At 35.4% G+C, this 20,588-nt stretch overlaps 1 protein-coding gene and 1 long non-coding RNA gene across 3 annotated transcripts in view; one reads left to right on the top strand and one right to left on the bottom strand.

Annotated features, from left to right (window-relative positions):
• Men-b (NADP-dependent malic enzyme b, mitochondrial) overlaps window positions 1-20,588 on the top strand; it is a 1,138,140-nt gene that overhangs the window by 418,132 nt on the left and 699,420 nt on the right. The gene's annotated exons all lie outside the window — the stretch shown is intronic.
• On the bottom strand, window positions 11,480-19,821 carry LOC145662744 (uncharacterized). 2 transcript variants are annotated; one of them, XR_014127091.1, is made up of 5 exons: window positions 19,685-19,821; window positions 16,153-16,321; window positions 14,702-14,880; window positions 12,672-12,831; window positions 11,480-11,611 (listed from the first exon to the last, which is right to left on the bottom strand). It is a non-coding gene; the product is annotated as an uncharacterized LOC145662744 (long non-coding RNA). The 2 variants fall into 2 exon arrangements; XR_014127092.1 differs by lacking the exon at window positions 19,685-19,821 and adding an exon at window positions 17,141-17,206.

Here is a 20,588-nt window from a genome sequence, read left to right as displayed (position 1 = left end):
TTTATTCTCAGCCCTTTCGGATTTATAAGCACTGGACGTTTTATCTGAAACACCCTGTATATTAGCTAAATATACCCATTCTTCGCATGGAAGTCAAGGCCTGTGGAAGTATTACTCTCATCTCCGCAACCGCGAAAACTATGGATCTGAAACTGAATCGATCATTTTGGATTACTTTTACATGTCTCGGTATCCCCCCCCCCCCTTTGCTGACTCCCGGCCCGCATACAATGGTAGCTGAATTTGCAAGTGATCGCTAATGAAAGTGTCACCATTCATCTCAGCGACCGCGAAAACTATGGATTTGACAGTAATATCGGCCATTTTCTACCACTTTTACATGTCCCTGTAAGCGCCCCCTGATACCCCCTGGTTCGAATTAAAAAAAAAAAAAGATTCGTCTTGATCTAGGGCCTATGCCAAGGTAACCCTGACCAAAATTTAGTATCTCTCGGTCCACTCGTCTGGTCCACAGGCCGCATACAGACAGACAAACACACACACAAACTATTTATTTTATTTATATTAGACTAGATAGATTTTTGCAAATTATGCCAGATTTTCATATTATCCTTCCGAACTAATTTTAAAGACCTGCTCCTACTTATCTTTATATAATATACGGTATATCTATATTTATATCTATCTATATCTATATATGCACATAACAAACGCAGGAATTACTCCCTAAATAACGCTCCTGGAGGACCCCTTTCTCAAAAAATTTGCTGGGGAAACACTTGTAGAAACTTCAGTTTTCGTGCCGGACGATTACCGAGACCTGGTGAACAAAAAAAAAAAAAAAAAAAAAAACTCCTTTAGCGATTGAATTAAAAAAATAGTTCTCAGGTTAGTATTCACTGAGAATATTTTTATAAAATTCAAATCTGATGCATAAATCAGTGGACTTTGAATACATCCACATCGTATCACTGAGTTGCGAAATTGTGTACCTCCAGACATGGGCGGCCGTAGAAAATTTTCTAGGGGGCATCTTCAATGTTTGCTATATTAGTCTTGCATTTAATGTGCATGGTTTGTTATATTACGTATACGTGAGCCAGGGAGGTTCATTCTTATCAAACACGGAGATTATGAAGGAGCAGATCTACTGTACAAAATATAATAAAAACATATCTTTCGGATTTCTATCATCCCGCAGTCCAACCCCGAGACGGAAACATAAGAGATAGGCTTTTTGTTTTTAAACAAGATAACGTGCCTAGCGAATGCTTTACATTGTGAAGATTATATTAGTGAAAATTAAACGAATATAATTTTACAACTTAATATACATATTACTAAATGTTGAGCTCCCAGTTGCTATGTTGTTAGCGTATGCGCCTTTCTCGAACGAGGTTTTGTTGACGGTAGGAGTTCATGTGTTTCAAATCCGACGTTAAACTGTACGTTCACGTCTTGTAGAGTTTTGCTCCTGAAAACGGCGCTAAACTATAATCTAATTTAATATTACTAAATATTAAAAAATAATGACTTACCAAGGTGACGTCAATTTGGCAATCATCAAATCCATTTTATACTTTCACTTAATCCAGTGGATATTAATATAACAATTACAAGACACACGCGCATATAAATACTCAGAAACAAGCACATACACACGTACACATACACAAATATGAACACTTCAAATCTATTTACATATGATGGACTGCGCTGCATCAAGCACTGTTATCTTCGTCATCAGCTTCTCATGTATCTGCATTATTTGATTCATCCACAGATTTGTTATTTGTACGCATCATTCATTTTTGCATTTTCGGGAGAGTTCAGGGTTCTTTATTCATTTAAAGAGTCGGTTCTCTGTATTGGAAAGATAATCAGGGGAGGAAGGGGGAATTTATACTTTATGAATGGATAACATTTTAAGAAATATATACAAAACATGCCGCTTCCGACGCAGCACTGAAGCATTTCTTTTAGTGGTATACTACTAGTGGTCCCCTGACGATCATATCCCCTCCCCTCTCAAGTTGTAAAGTGAGAAGGGACAGAAACATCCCAGATAACCTCACACTCAGGGTTCAGTTGACAATGGGTAAGTAAACATCTTGTGCAGAGTCACGTTACATTTGTCACAAAGCATCCAAAGAAAAAATTGCACAATAGTTTCGATAACATCTGTGTGGTCCTTCGGTAGGCTACACATCCGGTAAGAAGCTCAATCCTAATTGTAAAATTGGTAGGAGTAGTAGTTTGGACTGCACCCGTGGCCAAAACAAAAGACTCGTAGCCGGCTTGTATAGATAATTGAATTCAAATTTTCGAGTATCCATTTACTGAATGCCCATATCGTGTATGCGTGCATTTACATGCATTATTTAACAAGTAATAAGTACATTACACACACAATTATATTATGTCAGTGATAAACGGTGTTTATTAAAAAAAAAAAAAAAACCTCTCCAAAAAATGAAGATTAGCCTTACACTGGAGAAATGGTTATCCTTTGTTTTCATTATCTTTTGGCCATGAAACAAACACCTGACAGATATACAACTCCTATATACAACTATGTGATGTTGGAATATATAACTCGTACGGTATGATGCTTTACTTTTTCAAAAATTTCAGTACTTCTAGTCAAATGAAATCTTTAGTTTTACGTCCCACGATTATGCCGGTTAGGCTAAAGGAGACGGTGATGATGAGAAATGAATGAAATGGTGGAATGAAGAAAGTGAGAGGAAACGGGCGAACCCCTAGAAAACCAACGAGCACGGTGTTTGTCCACCACAAAGTCCACACGGCGCGATCTGGGATGAACCAGGGACCCCAAGCACTGGAGGGGAACGCTCTACCACTGAGCCACCGGGCCCCCACAGTACTTCTAGTGTACCCCTAAAAATGTAATAAAGAACTAATGGCTGTGTTTTTTTAAATATTCAATTAGAACTGGACAATTTACACAAAATTTGGAATCGACAAATGAAAACGGCACGTTTCTAGCACTTGTGGGTTCGAGATCTCATTGTTGAAAGGATTGGAGGCAAACATATAAACTTTTCTCTGAGGAGAAACATATACGCGTAAATCTAGTATTTTAATATATAGATAATAATTGGATTAGTTTTATTTTCGAGTGCTATTTTTTAATATTCGCAATATTGAAATTTTTGAACTTACATTTGTCGCGTGTTTGAAAAAAGAAAGAGATATCATTACTAGTAAAATTAACCTAATACAAACATATTTATTTTTTTCAATTTTTCCGGAAAATCGAAAAAAACGTTTTTTTTTTAAAAAAAATAACAGGTTCAAAATTTCCGGAAATTTGACAACATTAGTTCAGACACACTTGTACTTTGTCCAGCATTAAACTCTGATCTTAGCTCCGACGCAGTTCGCAGCCTGTTCTGTTTTACCAGTGTGCCCAGCCTACGACGTCAGACATCTGCAATGAAGTGGGAGGCGCTTAACCCCTCGACATTTGGACGTCTTTTCCCCTTTGTTTCGCCACTTGTTGAATACAATCACCACAGCACTCCTCGAACACCTGACAAGTCCTGCAGTTTCCGAAATTCTCGTGCCGAGTGTTTCTGAGCGAGTACTTTCGTCAAAATAATATTAAAAATTATAGAAAGATTTTCGAGACATTCGAGTCGAGAAGTACTTTTGTTTCGACTCGTCTCGAATTTTAGAAAGTGTGTCTCGACTCGTCCGCATCCCTATATTGAAGAAAACGGGCACCATTTCGAAGATTTGTTTCAGTACGCAATAGAGATGTGTGAGAGGCAAGGGCACTCCCCTTAAACAAGCAACCCGATGGTGAGAGGCAAGGGGACTCACATTAAAAAAAAAAAAAAAAAAACATTACGAAGGGAAGAAAGTACTACAACGTACACGTTGTTGTTCCTAGGGAACGTTAAAACTAATTTTAATTCATTGATAAAACAAACCATGAATGTTTCCAACTCCTGTCCGTTTCAGCGACATCTGTGACAGAAATTACACCAACAGTGTGGACGAAGTAGTGTATTATCTTTTGGAGAATGAAGTGTTTTTGCTATAAAACACCAGTTTTCATTACTGATTTTAGAATAAAGTAGACAATTTAAAGTAGTAAATTAAAGTAGATAATTTTAGAATAACTGCCTTTTTAATATTCTGGGATGGCGGTGGGAGATTAACTATGGTGCCATTTGATAGCATTTCGAAAATATCAAAACTATCTACTTTAATTTTCCTAATCTGATGTGCATTTCTTGAAGGGTCAGTGTTTGTAACTGATTTTGATTTTTGTCGATTACAGCGCTATCTATCACGCAACGAAAAAATGTTACAAAAGTTACGTATTTTCCCCCGGAGAATCCGAATCTGCAATTAAAAAAAAAAAAAAGGGATTTCCTATTTAAAATTTCAAAGTTGACCCCTCCCGCCCCCGGAAGTGAGACAGGGGGTCGAATGTGGTATCATTGAATGTCTTCCTTCGAGACGAACAACTTTTGTTACAACTTTTTTTAAATTTGATTTGTAGTTCTCTAGATATTTCCAAAAATAGTTTCAAATGCCTTACTCTGTACATACATAGGCGTCTCTGACGGGGGGATGAGGTGGTCGCGTCCCCCCAATATTTTGAAGTACAAAATATTCAATATTTCATTCTAATTTAATTTATTTACTGACGTCAGAATAACAAATAAACTTTCTTCGATGTCCCCCCCAAATTTTACATGCCAGAGACGCCAGTGTGTACATATATTGTGTGTTGAAAGAATTAATATTTTTTTTTAATGTTAAATATGATTTCCTTTCCTGTTCTGCGTCGCCTGTGTTTACTGTTTAATGCTAAATTAACACAAATTAAGCTTGCCTCGTGTACGTTTCACCTTTCCTTGCGTCGCGCGATTATGTTCACTGACTCGCAAAGCATTATTAAAGGCATGTGTTCTTTATTAAACATCTCGTGCAAGGCGTTTTTGTGAGGTGTCACCAGCTACAAAAAAACGGCTGGGTCATCATGTATCCTGTGTACTAGGGATATCGGCATTTGGGTAAAGGAGCATGCCGATACAGCTGCCAAACATGTGTTTAACTAGATCAGTCTCTCTTGTCCTTGACTCTCTGTAGTTATGTTGTCCAGCAAATGCTTACTCTTAGTGCGTTTGCACACGGCAACCATAATATCGGTGGAAGCACCGATAATGTCGGCAGTGAAATCGACTTCAATGTACTCAAATCGTAGCTTGCACACGCCACCGATATTATCGGGCGATCCTCCGACACGCAGATGCAGTTGGCCAAGCCCCCGATATTGTCGGCGGTATCGCCGACACCGATTTTGTCGGGGTCAGTGTTTTCTTATGATTGGATGCACATGCGGCCGATAATTTTGGCCGGCCAGCGGGTTAGATGAAAAGAGTGAGTGACAAGGCGCTGTGTATTTTTGTTTCGTTTCTTGTCTGGAATTTTGTTGTTTCCATTTTTTCTATTACAATTGCATAATAAAATTATTATTATCTGTCCTATAAACAACTTCGGAACAGTTTATTATTATTATTATTATTATTATTTTTTACAGTCTCTGTTTTGGAGTAGCTAATTCCCTTTATTAAATAAGTATAAAATGTGGGAAGTCTGAAGAGTACTGGTTTCCCTCTAAATAGCTATTACCCAATAGAATATAGGCAATTTAGATAACCAATTTCTTAATTATTTTCCACTCGTTTTTTTTTTTTTTTTTTTTTTTTTTTTTGTTCTTTCTCACATACACACACACTCTTTGATGGTATATTTTTTAGTCTATTAATGCTTTTAAATTTTAATACAATTTGGAAATTAATTTAAGCGTAATTTTCAAAGTTTGATACACTGTGAACCAGGCGTGGACTGGCTATGTAAAAAGGGCGCGGTCACATACTCTGGGAGGGCGTCGTCCATCCGAGGCTTTTGCTTGTATGAAATACCCCCTCCAAATAAAAGGAAGTGTCGGGGGGCTTCCCCCGGAAAATTAGTACACAAAAAACAACAAAAGATTAAGTATTTTAGGTATTGCAGTTAATCACGATAGAATTTTACAAATTGAATATTTTCATAAACTAACAAAGAGACTTTGAGTACTAAATATATTAGGGCTATATAAATCTGCACACTTTAACTGAGACTGCAAAAATCACACCAATTGTTTAAATTCTTCGGCTACATTTGTTAACAGCCTAATTATAACTGAAGATTTGAGTTAAGTTTGGGGCTTATGCTGTTTTTCATACTTCTGTCCTTTTAAAGCCATGTTCCTCATAACATTAACTTATTTTTCATCTATTTTTAAAACTGTTGATAAAAAGTATACATGAAACATTTACTACAAATTAATAAAAGTAAATTTAGAATTATATATCTACTTAGCGAAAAAAGAAATTCAAAAACAAAACTTGAAAATGAAAGTAAAGTCACTGCTTTATGCTTGAAGGAGCCTTCGCATCTCCTTGCTTTTCTCACACATTTTGTCAATAATAAGATTGTTGTCTATTTTGGTCTGAATGTCTCTTTCAGAGTTCATCAAGAACAATGATTCCAGATTTTCATCTGTAAGTCTTGAAAGGAGTCTTGTTTTTATGTATTTGAGCTTTGAAAATGCTCGCCGGTAGTGTAAGGACATACATACACACTTGTGTTGCCGGTAAAGTAAGGAGATACTTATAAACTTTGAATAATTCTGTGTAGAGTCTTGAATATATATTATACTGCAGAATCACATCGAAGGCGCACTTAAAGCAAGAATTGCACTTCAGTCCATCACATTTTATAGACCTTAAATCCACAATATCGTCAGTCGGCCCTAAATATTCCTCCTCATCCTCCATGAAATCTTCAGAAAACTTGTCCTCTTCAATCAAATCTTCAATCGTACGAACCTCAACAGGTTCTTGATTCTTTCCTTGGTTCTCATAAAGGGATTTTGAAAACTCTTCCCACATTGGTGAAAACGAAAGAAGCTCTTCTTTAAGTTTTCCCTCTTCACAATCAGGAATTAATTCAGTGATTCTTTTCAGTGACAACAAAGCCAGACTTAAACTCTTGAACTTCTTAGGATCGAAACACTCTATAAATCTAAGTATAAGCTTTGATTTTCAGCAAATCATTCCTGCATGCTGTTAGAAATTTGGTCTAGAACACAGTTGAAAACGGTTACTTCAAATCTGTATTTACTGTCTTCAATTACTTCGTCAGAAGCTGATTCCCCTGCCATTTTCTTTCTTTTTCTACATCTTACCTCAGGCAATTCTGTTTCTACAATAACTTGTTCTAGACTCGGAACATCTGTAATGAGTCCTTCAATACTATTTTAAATTTTGTTTCAAAATGTTCTGCTGCTTTGTAGACTTTGTCAAACTGGTCCCTAGCTTCTTGCAACTTATTTTGAGTTGAGGATATCAGGCGCCATGCTTGGACATAGTCTAAGTTTTTTGTTTGCAAGTAGTCTGATAAAGGTGTGGTATGCTGAAAAATCAATAAAAACATCATAGCCACAATGATAGTCTCAAAGGAGCACAACTTTTGAATGAGAGACATTGCATCATGTCTGACTTTGGAATTGAATTCTTGCGAGTTACCAATCACTTAAATAGAAAGCTGCTACGAGTTTCACATATACTGGTTTTGATTTTCTTGGTCTGGCATCCTTTGAGTCGGGTGCCCAATAATGAAAGTGTCCAAATATGTTTACAGCAGCGTTGCTTTTACTTCTCCATCGAGTTATCCCAATAGCCTCAAGACGGACGCTTGGATATTGTTCGAAGTACACCTCAAGTCGTTTCTGGAATTCTTTCAAAAATATCTGGATTTCCTGGAGAAGCCCAAAGAAAGATATACAAACACCCAAACTCTGGACGTTGTCAGTTATCACCAAGTTCAACACATGTGAATAGCACCATATGTGAATGTGTTTCGGATTGATCTCTTTCAGCTTTGCTCTCACACCTTTATATAGTCCGCTCTATTTGACGCTCCATCAAAAGCGTCTGCCATACATTTGTCGATAGGTATTTTTACTTTAGCCAAAGACTGATCGAGGGTTTGAAAGAGGTTCTCTCCTGTTGTTGAAATCACATGTTTGAGGGCAATAACTCTTTCCTGAACAAATCCATTGTACTCGTACCGAAGCACTATGGAGCAGTGGTCATATGAGGGGACATCTAGGGTCGTGTCCATCATGACAGAAAAAACTCCAGCTTGATTAACTTCTTTGGCAATTGCTGTTTTGATTTCAAGTGAATTAAGTTAACAATGTTCATCACAGTTGTTTTACTTAAGAAAGTAGCAGTGCTTCCCCTTCCGAATTTCCTGTTACCACTTTCCTTCCTCTTCGACAGTAGTTCTTCGTTTTTTTCATAGAATTTCTTTATGTGAGAATAAAGATTATCATTGTGCTGGGCTAATAATAACAGTATTGCTAGGAAATTTCCATGATTTAGTGTAGGATCATTCAAATTGTAAGCAACTTCAGTTTTGTTCCTTAATGCCAATACTTGTTTCCCAATTAGTTTTATGACTTCAATTATAGCCATGACAACTGATCTCCTTTGTAGTACTTCACTGAAAAAAAGGTTTGGTCAAATTGACCAAAAAATAGGTGCTGGTTACCAAATCGTTTGGTCAATATAGTGCCAACCAAACACTTGGTCACCAGCACTAAATCATTTGGTCACGATTTGTTTGGTTGCAGGAACCTATTATTTGGTTACCAGTACCAAATATGCATTTGGTAATTTTGACCAAATAATGACCAAACAAGTAGAATTTGGTTGGGAATACCAAAAATTTGGTTAAAATGAACGAAATTTGGTTCTTGGAACCAAATAATTTGGTTGCAAATACTAAACCCGTATTTAGTGAATTTGACCAAACCATTTGGTAGCAATTACCAAATACTGTTGCTATAGGTACTAAACTGAAAATAATACGAGGGTTATCACAAAATTCATGGGAAATTTTTTCTAACGAAAATGGTAACAAAGCAAGAAATTCTTAAACATGCAAATGGAAAGTTAATACATATGTAAATATTACGTATAAATTGGATATAAATACACATCCCATAATACGAACAATTATTTTTACTTTTTTTTTCTCTCGTGCTATATTCTGATGGAGATGTGTATGTTTACACAATTCCTTACATGTAACGTTTACGTATATGCTAACCTTCCATTTGGATATTTCAGAAGTTTTTGATGCGTGACCAGTTTCGTAAGAAAGGAAAAAAAAAAAAGTTGCCATGACTTTTGCGGTAACCCACATATAAAGTTAGAAGTTATTGCTTATAGTTATTAAGAACTTCTTCAAAAATAAGATTTACATATACACTTTGAAGCAACATACGAAATATGTACACGAATACATGTAAATTTAAAATTCTATGTATATGTACACAAAGTTTCAAATCAATTTTTTGAGGAAAATAAAACTATTTAATATATAAAGAATTTACACATAACATTTTTCTACAAAATCATTTTACTGTAAATAATAATAGTAAAAAAAAAAAAAAAAAAAAAAAAAACAGCAACTGAGTCATACAGGCTTCAAAATTAAACAATGATATTAACATCTGTTAAAGTACTGAAAGTAAGATTTTTAGATCAAAGCAAAACTTCAAGAAAAAAACGTAAAGAACTTAAAGCAAACTTATGCTGTAATTTTACTCCCAGTAAACAACATTGAAGATTTTTCAAATAAATTAGAAATTAGTTGCTGAAAAACTTCGCATACGTATTTAAAATGTTAATGCAAGAAAAAAGTTTATCTACGACTTTGGTCGGAAATACATATTTACGTAACTGGGGCCAATTTAAGATAATCAGTAGAAATGTTCGCAGGAGCGGCTACAATGAATAAAACAACCTGGAAACGTCGCACACGTGTTCAGAATCTCACTATAAGTAAAGAGTTTATTTGCGACTTCGGTTAGAAAAGCCTAATTACAGAAATGAGGCCAATTTAAGGTAAGTAGAACATACTTACTTTTCCGTAATCAAACGTTTCGGATCAAATTTAAACAACCCTCTCGTATCGAGGTACTCAACCGTATCCAAAGTTCCTCGATTGTTTTATTCAATGTAGTATCCTACGATCAATTTAAATAATTACATCAATATATTGATAAATTGAGAAAACAACCAATTTTGTCACACCAGACCCTTTGTAGGCACGAAATCAAAGATATACAAAGACTGAAAAACATATAACTGAACCGGAGTTCCAACCTGGAACCTCCCGCTTACCATGCAGATGCGCTACCACTGCACCATTCAGTCCGCTACCAGAACAGCCATACACTCTTCCACCTTGTGGAACAGCATCGTTATAAAGAGTGAAAGAATGTATTGTTGTTACTGAGAGCGGACTGGGTAGCACATCTGCATGGCAAGACGAAGATCCCGGGTTCTAGTCACGGCTCAGACGCATTTTTTCACTCTTGTATGTCTTTATCTTAAATTGGTTCCATCTGCACAATTAGGCGCTTCCGACCAAAGTTGCAAATAAACTTTGTTTTCTTATACTGAGGTGCTGAACACATATTCGAGGCTTGTCGGTTTATTCCTAGAATAACATGCATGTACATGAATACATGTACATTTTCATGAAGTTCTAATACATGTACACACATATATGAACGAAGTTATAGATCAACTTTTGGAGAAAAATAGAACGAATTTAGGATATAAAGCATGTACATACAATACTTTTCTACACAAGAATTTTATTATAACTGAGTATAGCAACTGAGTCATACAGACTTCAAAATTAAACAAACATATCAAATTCAAAATTAAACAATGATATTAACATGTATCAACTGGTTAGTGAAAATAAAATAACATTTTTAGGCCAAATATAAATCTTTATAACAAAGAAGGTAAAAAACTGTGAGAAAAGTTATAATTTTACTCCCAGCAAACAGCATTGAAGATCTTTCAAATAAATTATAAACTATTCGTAACTGAGCTAGACAACGTGCTCAAGGGTGTGGACATATGTTTTAAAACTTTTTTGTGTTTAACGCAGAATACCCTAAGGAAGGGGAACATCTTTGGCTTCTTCTGCAAAAAGCGGTATATGACATAAGTACTCCTCATGATAAACAGACGATACAATATTGTTGGATATGATTTTTTTTTTTTTTTAAGTGATGTGAAATATCTGTAAACAATAGTGGTCGAAACAGATACAACTACTGATATTTTATGCTTGCTTGAATCACGTTTCTCTAAACAAGTGTTATTTCAGTACCATGCGTTATACGTAATTGAATGAATTATATGCAATTGTTTGTAACAATGCCTGTTTGTTCAATTTGCAAATCAAATTTTATGCTAGTAGCAACACTTATCCTTCATTTAAAGCTCAAACACAGAATATCCTCCAATGGAGTCTTTAGATGTATTGATGAAGGTTGTTTTCGCGAATTTCAAGGGGCGTTCACTTAGAGTTCATTTTCGGAGGAAACACACAAATCTATATTGCAGACGAAAGTTATTTAACGTAGCTGTATGTTAAGCAGCTCCTTATTCCGTAATTGCCAACAACGAACACTCAACGAATGTTGCAGGTCTCTCGTTTCCATGAAAGGTTGAACATCACCCATTACCTGTTGGAATCAGAGAGAGGTTAACTGGTCATGTTACATACTTAAATAATTTTTCTTACATATAAGAACAAAGACACTTCTGCGTCCTCAATAGTCTGAAAGCATTATTTATTGCACATTTACAATGACATATGCATTTTGAGCCTATAAATATATGTTATGTTGAAGCTAAAAAATTGGTAAGTAATACTAATACTGCAAATGTTTTAAAAGCTATTAAATGCTTTAAAAGCTGCAAAGGTTTTCAAAAGCTATTTATATCTGACTGCAAAAACGATACGTTCAAACAAGGACAGAAGCTACTAAATTACGAAAACTCGACAGCGTGTCCTCAAATAGACATAAGAACTTCCTCACTAGCATTTACCAACAGAGAATATAGAACAGATCACATTTTTCCTCAGTAAGTGATTTTGGTTATTAAAATGAAATGAAATTTTTGAGTTTTATGCCCCACGGTTATGCCGGCTAGGGTTAAGGAGACTGTGATGAGAAATGAATGAAATGGTGTAATGAAGAAAGTGGGAGGAAACTGGAGAACCCCGAGGAAACCCACGCACACGGTGTTTGTTCACCACAAAGTTCACTTGGTGGGAGCAAGGTTAGAACCCGGGACCTCATGCACTAGAGGTGAACGGTCTATCACTGAGCCACTGAGGCCACTATTTTGGTTATTATTAAATAAATGTATCGAGTTCGTATTTGTTCATACGTAATGAAACGTCGTAGCTCAGCTTCGCACTCCGAAAACAGGGTTGTTGGCGTAACTTTAATTTTCTTTCCAACGTATGTCTTTGAAGAGTGTGTGTGTGTGGGGGGGGGAGAGGATTATTGGCGGGAACAGTTTTATACTACTTTGAAAGGCACAAGTTACTTTAGTTTACGCTACAATCCTATGTATACAACCAATGTATAACTATTAATATGATCATTACAACATACTTGTTGCAATAAAACTGGATTCAGATAGAAAAATCTACTTCATTCGTACAAGTAATTACAATTTCAAGTTAATGAAACAGAAATAAAAGTAGAATAAAAAACATAAAAATAATATTACCTTCTGTAACACTTTCTGTGTCTAACAGACTTAAAAGTTCGACTGCTGAAGCGTCATGTAGCCGTTTCTTCCTTAGTTTTTCCAATTTTTTACTGACAGAATCCCATTTCACGAACAAGGATGTATGATCAGGATATAAGTCTTTGTTATCTTGATCAATCTGGAAATGGAATTCCATTGTATTAAAACATTAACATTATATCATTAATTGTTACATAAACTCAGTGATGACTTCCACGAACATGTGTTCCTTACCATTTGTTATTTTACTTTTCAGTCAGTATTTTATCTATTTGTTATAAGAATCACAACTTCCTTTAAGTGCATAAATGAATTTCTTAACTGTAACAATTTCAATACAAACTACTGGTTACAGCGTGTACTTTTACGGACTTGGACTTGGGTTCAAATTCAACCTGCTTTCCCCTGGTGCTGTTCAACATCTTGAGGAAATTGACTTACTGCTAGCTTAAATAAGTAGACCACAAAAGCCACATACGTAGTGCAAGAAGATGTTACATTGACGATAACTGCCAGTTAGACCCATATTGAGGTTGTGGCATCACGGGCTTTCGTCGTGTTATGATGGTTTTTGGTTATATTGCTTAATATAAACAAAGGTCTATTTACTCGGATAGATTAGGCAAGGATGGGGAAAGTATTGATCTGGACTTAATATTACAGGTACCATCCCGGCATTTGCTGGAATGACTGAGGAAAAACCCAGGGAAATTTCACTCACGATGACCGGATTTGAGCCCGGAAGCTTCCGAACGTAAAGCCAAGGTTCTACATGCTGAAATAAGGCCACTAGGGTATCATATTGATTTGTCAAAGGGCAAAGTGAAGAAAATTCTACAATATTGTTAGCGTTTATCAGATAATAAAACCACTATTTGCCATCTACTGAGAAAAAGGCTTATTGAATCGAAAAGTACTTTATGCATTAAAAAAACAATCACCGTCAAAGTTTCTATTGCTATACGTATATGCTTGGTTGATACGCAACCACAAGAAAGATTGTTTATCAGTCATGTAAGTATTGTCCTTCTGAGATCTCGCTTTCATAAACAAGTGACATCGTGTTGCAAGAACTCAGTTCTCAATTTTTATCTTACTGAATATGACTACCTTTCTTTCCATTGCAAGGTAAACTCAATGCAAGTGTTCGTAATGTATGGCCACTTAATCATATGCGTCTTAAAAATGGAAACAATAATTTTAGGTTTAGAGCATTTGTTTTCAGACTTGCAATTGAGCATTTCATCTAGTTGTTCAAAGCAAGATCGAGTTGCTAATAAACTGAACTTAATACTTTCCCACTTTGTGTTCCATGCGTGGGGATGAATATGTTACAAAGAACCAGCAAGAAAAATTATTTCCAGCTAAAAAGACATGTTTTAGTTCTTTAAACATGCAATCTGAATACAATGCAAAATATTCACTTTTTGAAAAGGAAACTGCAAAAACTTTAAAGATTCATTGATTGTCTCTATCCTCTTTCATCACTGGAGCTACACAGGAGGGAATCTATAATTTGTAGTTGAATCTGAATTACTTTTATACAATTATACACCTACCGGGCATCGAACCGATAACCACCAACCCACAGGCAGTTAAGACCTGCTTCAACATATCTCAACATTCATGAACAGATATTACATAAGAGGACAAGGAAGTAATTTATTTGTCCATCATTTATATATATTTTTATTATGGTTTTATGACAACTAAGGTCTATTAGCTCAGACATACAAATACCTAAACTAGTATATGTCATTTCAATATTTAGTATGACTTTATCCTGAAGGTTTTTACTATTTTCTGTACAAACGCGACACAATTTTAAAGGAAACTTCTGTTCTAAAATGTACGTTATGAAAAAATCAACTTCTGGACGTAAGTAAAAGATTTTATATGAATGTTCTCAGCCCCAAAGAATAATTTAATGCTTGTAAATTATGGCCTATTCAGTAACAACACAGTACTTAGTAGTAAAACAGAATGAAGGTTAATTAAATGAAACTTACCAATGTATAGCCCAAAGGCTGCTTCAATGCTAGTCAAGTTGAAATTATTTCATGAACAGTTTTGCCCTCTCGCTTGCATCGAACTTTCAACGTTTTCTTCCAAAGATCAAGTACTTCCTGCCAGGGCTCGACACTATGCTTTAACCACGCTAAGCTGTTTTCAATATCTATGCCACATTCTGAAAGAGAAGAATAAACTTACCAAACCGATCTGTATTACATTAAAAACTTAGTAATAAATTCCTATATTTGTCAAATATCAGTTAAAATGATTCTATATTTTCATAAGTCCTCTGTACAAGTATTTATATCCATATGTAATATATAATAAAGAAAAGAAAGAGAGAAATATATTTACAAAAAAAAAAAAAAAAAAAAAAAAAAAAAAAAAAAAAAAACTGTTCTGGAACTGTTCCTGTGAAGCTGAACTTGAAAATTGCCTTCAAATGTTAATCTATATTTCCGGCACAAATATCGAATGCCTTTCATCAGAATGGTTTAATTCTTCAAATATGTAGAACTTATGTAAATTACTTGTTCTAGCTTAGTACTTCAATGGTATAACGTAATAGTGGTACTATATAAGTATAATGACTATCTACGACGAAGAAAGTCGCAAAATATTTAGTAATAAATGCTACTTATCATTTCTTATGAACAGAGTAACTCTTGTAATGAAGGATTTGAAGATTAAGCATACAAAATTTGGACTTGTTTAGTCTTGTAAATAGAAACACACAGAATCTTAGTATTGATTAATATAGTGCACTATTTAATCCTTAATAGATTAGTTGGTTGCTTAACTGAAGAGTAGGTGTAAAATTTCTCGACTGTAGTTTTATGTTGTAAACAGTAACAATATCTACACAGTCCCATTATGACCTTATACTATTGAAATACTCAGCTTGAACTGAGCTTGAACGCATATACACTTTAAGTTTTGAGCCATCCTGATGAAAGACACTCGATATTTTTGCCAGAAATACATGTGAACATTGAAGAACCACGTTTTAATCTTACAGGAATATTTTCAGGTTAGTATCGACTTATATTAATGTGTGTTCCATACGTTCAATTAGCAGAGAAAAAAGAATTCAACGAAACTAAACCATTTTTTAAAACATGGTTCTTGCAAACCCTGGCACAAAATAGGTAAATCATTGGCACTTTTTAAAGTATGATCGGGGCCTCGGTAGTTCAGTGGTAGAGCGTTCACCTCTGACGTGTGAGATACCTTATTTGATCCCAAATCGCGCTAAGTGACACTGTCTGCGTGGATTTTTCGGGGTTCTCCCGTTCCTTTCCACTTTATTCATTTCTTATCATAAGCATCATCTCCTTTGGTCTACCTGGCATAACTATGGGACATAAAACTCAAAGGTTTACTTTCGTTTTTAAACGTATGATCAGAGATGAATAAATCATTTACTAGATTACATTTTAAACATTACCATCTAGCGTAGAAGTTCCAGTGTCACGCTTTTCTGTTGAAGGACCTGACTCTGCAACAATGCCAAACTTTCTTAACGACTTGCGTGTATTTCTATATTTGTCAACGAGTTTTCCTTTTGAAATCTTCTGATTTGGACCTTGTGACTTTGGTGGAATATAATACACTTCCTAAAAAAGACCTTGCTACTGTAAGATTTAGAATTATAACCTTAATAAATTAAATTATGTATAAAAAACATTTCAGACAATTACAGAATAATTTACATATTTATACTCTTCTATGTGATGTTCCACGTTTAGTATAGCATACGTTTAGTATAGTATACTCCAAGGAAATATAAATTTTATAGATAAACGCATTAAAAAAAAAAGTTACAATTTTAAAGATCCTGCATATCGTGATATCATTTCGCTTAAATTGAAGTAACCGAAAATATAACTGAATACCAATCTCTTCGCCCTCCCAGCTACTCTAGTGGATAACGCGTGTATCCTTGATGTATGTGGTCCTGGATTCAATACCCGGTGAGAGCAAAAAAAAATGCGATCGTTCACTTTAATTAATCACCTGTTTACCTTAATCTAAACAGCATAACCTGGGACGTTCCAAAAGCTCTTTCAATGTACCTGATGCTTTCCTGGTATCGTGATGCAAATAAATTTTCTCGGGATAGCCAGGTGATGTGTTCGTTGTGCAAAGTCTCGAGAACAAACATTGTTCTCATGATACTGACCCTGATGATGAGAACAACGTCTGTTCTCGAAACTTTGGACAACGAGCACATCATGTGATTGATATCCCGAGAAAAGTTACTTGCACTAACAAAGATGGAATAAATATAACGCAGGCTGTCACCAGATTAAAAGGTGAACGCCAACATCTTTTACATTTCGACTGGTAATGAATCATATTTGCACAGTTCATATTTGCAGCATAAGTATCACTGTATCAATTCATATTCAAGTGACTAAAGGCAGAACACTTACAAAATCTGTCAGCTTGAAGAGCTTCGAACTCCGAGACTCCGTAGAGAAATTTGTCTCTCGTTTCAGCATCGTATCAGTTCCTCATTTAGTAGGTGATGGCATGGAACAACTGCTTTCTGTAGTTTCAGATCGAACTGACACTGAGTCATCTGGCGTTGACACTGATGGTGAAGCAAATGAGAGAGAACCGTCATCTAGCACATCATAAATTTCAACTGTGTTTGTTTCTATAAATTCCTTAAATTTTGCTCATAATTTTGCACTTGTCCCTATTTTGGGAATTAACTGAGTAATTAGTTCATCAGTTAATGAATTAAATGCTGCTTCGTCTATTTCCTGTTCTGAAATATAGATTGAAAGTTTATAATTAACCAGATATTTACTGAATATCAAAAAAGAATTATACACTGGTGAAAGCATTTAAGTTTTATTACACTACCAAGCAAAATTTGGTATGTTACGCGATCATGTGCTACACAAAGAGTATAGGAAGTTGCTCACCCCAGTTTTTTTTTTTTTTTTTTTTTTTTTTTTTTTTTTTTGCCTTTACAGAAATGGGTGTATTTGGGCTAAGCTAAAGAGAAAAATGTTCATGGTAACTTCATACTTCAGCTTCATACTGTCAAAGTTACAAGGGTATAGAAGCAACAACAAGAATTTAAGAGCATTTTTAACTCATGCAAATCATTTTGTAATTTGGTACATAACGGGTACCTATGGCTAACAATAAGTCTAATGCTAACCGATTGTTTTCAAAGACTAATGTACTTCTAACAAACAATGAAAGGTTCTATGCAGAAATCATAGCCTGTTTCCTCTCTCTCTCTCTCTCTCTCTCTCTCCTCTTTGCAATTTCTGACATTGGTCGTTTTGCTCCAAACCACAGAGTTATCTTTTGGAGATAATACACTATTCTCTGAATGCTTTGAAGAATGCAATATTTTCCGAATACCTAATAGAAGTTACCTAATAAGAAGTATACACTCGAATATATATAGGGAGGGGGTAGTGGTTCATGTTACGGAAGCACAATTTTGTAAAATTTACAGAATAAATATGATATAGTGTACACAAGCTGAATTTTACGTTTACAAGTGGAGCGTTACTAGTGTCAAAGCATGACAAGTGCTATTGAAACTCGTATCATTGCAATATCCCACCTCTTTTCATATCTCTACTTACGCGTATACCCGCCATCACTGACGTGCCTGCTCCCTGCGCTGCCGCTTCGGCCCACTATCTTTACTTAGTCCTGACTGTTAGATAACATTCGCGCTTTTTAGTGTCCACCTAGCACAGGTTACGTTTATGCACTGTATATTTATGACAATCAGAAAGTTTTATTTATACGCAAATCGTAAAAGAACTGTGATTTTTTTCACAATTACTTCTGGTGGGGCCATCGATATTTACCTGTAATAAGTGAGATATTTTCATGTCGCCCAGCGTAAGTCTTTTAGGGGTCAGTAAGAAGTAAATTAGTGAAAATATTTTTTTTAACAATTATTTCGAGTGGTGTACCGAAAGTAAAAATGCACGCATTTATCAGCGTATTTCACGATAAATATCGATTTCAAAAGTAAGGATTCTATATTTGCGTTCCATGAAATGTTCTTTCAAAATTATGCTTTATATTTCCGATGACATTTAGTATCTCTGCCAAGTCCATGGACGGCTCAGAACCCAGTACTGTGACTTAGAGTAAGCTGTTGTTAACTACCTCGTTTATGCGAATACCCACCGTCGCTAACGCGTTTGCTCCCTACGGACGCACATCGTTTCTAACTGTCGGACCCCCGCTGCTACGCTTCAGTTCTGATTCTGTTCGATAGCATAAATGGTTTTCAGTGTCCATATAGCACAAGTTGGTTAGTGTCTTATGCGTAGTTTTTATGCTAAACGTTCGCACTGTACTTATACTCATGACTACTTTACATTTACAAATAACGAATGGTAACCCCTACCATGTAAGTCAGAGTCAATACCAAGTGATCTGGAGGAGAAACTAAATAATAACCCATATTTCTTCCGTAAATTTTAGATTTTTGTTCATCTGTAAACTATAAATGCACCAATTTATTTTGCAAACTACTAGCGTTAGTGTCACTTTATTTACCCCTTTCCGGAAGTATCTAGTGGTAATAGAAATTACCCCAACTCTTGCCCCTGCAATTTTATACCCTGCTCTAGTGTCGTCAATGCCCCCTTTATCCATATGTAAGGGCCTAGGTTTAACTTAATAATGCCCGCTCCGGGTGGTAAACTCACTTTGAAACCAGAAATTACTCTCTGTTAATTATATGAAAATTGATCAAAAATTCCCTAACCTTAAGCGAACCCATTCCTACAACTACTTTACTCTACTGTACCCTACCCTACTCTAATCTACTACACCTTTGAAAGCGGTTCTACATATCGATGCGCAGTTGGGACGTGCATTGTAAAGTTTACCCAAGGCGTGTTTGTTACGCCAAATTTACAGCCAGTAGAATAAGTACATGTGAACTAACAGCAAAAGTAATATATACGAAAAAGTACACTTACCTTGAAACACGTCGATTAGCTGCGGTAAATTCCAGCTTCTTAATAAATTTATATCATGGATCCATTACGTCGTTAAAAAGTAACAATTACTTCTCACTTCACATCACTGTGACTTCGTTGAGAAAGTTGTATAGTGCACACTACACTCATTTACACACAGTTGTTTTACGGTGTCCCTTATAATTGTTGTTCTACGTGTAGTTTTATTTTTGCGATCCACACTTTCGTAATCGAAATGTTTATCCAGAATGCAAATAAACACATGTGACCTTGTAAATAGACATTTTGGTCCGGAAAACCAAATAATTACCAAATCAGTTAAAATTTGGTTCGCATAACCAAATTCATCAACCAAATGTTCTGACCAAAAAATATAGTGTTCATGACCAAACACGTTTGGTCAAAATGACCAAATTTTGGTTAAATTAACCAAAAAAAGTGACCAAATGCTCTGACCAAACAAATTTGGTATTCCTGACCAAGCCCTTTTTTTCAGTGTTCTTATGTCTTTTACTCAATTGTGTTTGAAACAACAATCATTCGACGGCCTTTTTCCTTTTGAATCCTAAAAATGAGTTTGCACAGTCACTATGAGATTTTGAATTCTCGTGTTCAATAATTCTTTGTGTTAAACGTCTCCATTCATTAAAACCTGTACAAAATACTGATTTTCCGTTACTGAAAGCTAGACAAACACTGCAGCACAAACACTGATTTTCACGGTTGTACGACAACCATTGGCGACTGATATTTTCTCCTTCAATAAAAAAATATTTATTGAAAATGATAAGTCTTTTTGAAGTAACTCGTCATCTGATGGGAGCACTGGATGATGAGAAATAAAGAAGCTTAAGTCACTTTTAATTAGAAGTCTGAAGAAGTCAGTCACCAATATTTGGCCTCG

The sequence above is a fragment of the Thermobia domestica genome, chromosome 10, assembly GCF_964235325.1.
Source record: "Thermobia domestica chromosome 10, izTheDome1.hap1.1, whole genome shotgun sequence".
In the NCBI taxonomy this organism is placed as follows: domain Eukaryota; kingdom Metazoa; phylum Arthropoda; class Insecta; order Zygentoma; family Lepismatidae; genus Thermobia; species Thermobia domestica.
The sequence above is the reverse complement of the archived record's forward strand: the minus strand, read 5'-3'. Positions and strand labels throughout refer to the sequence as shown.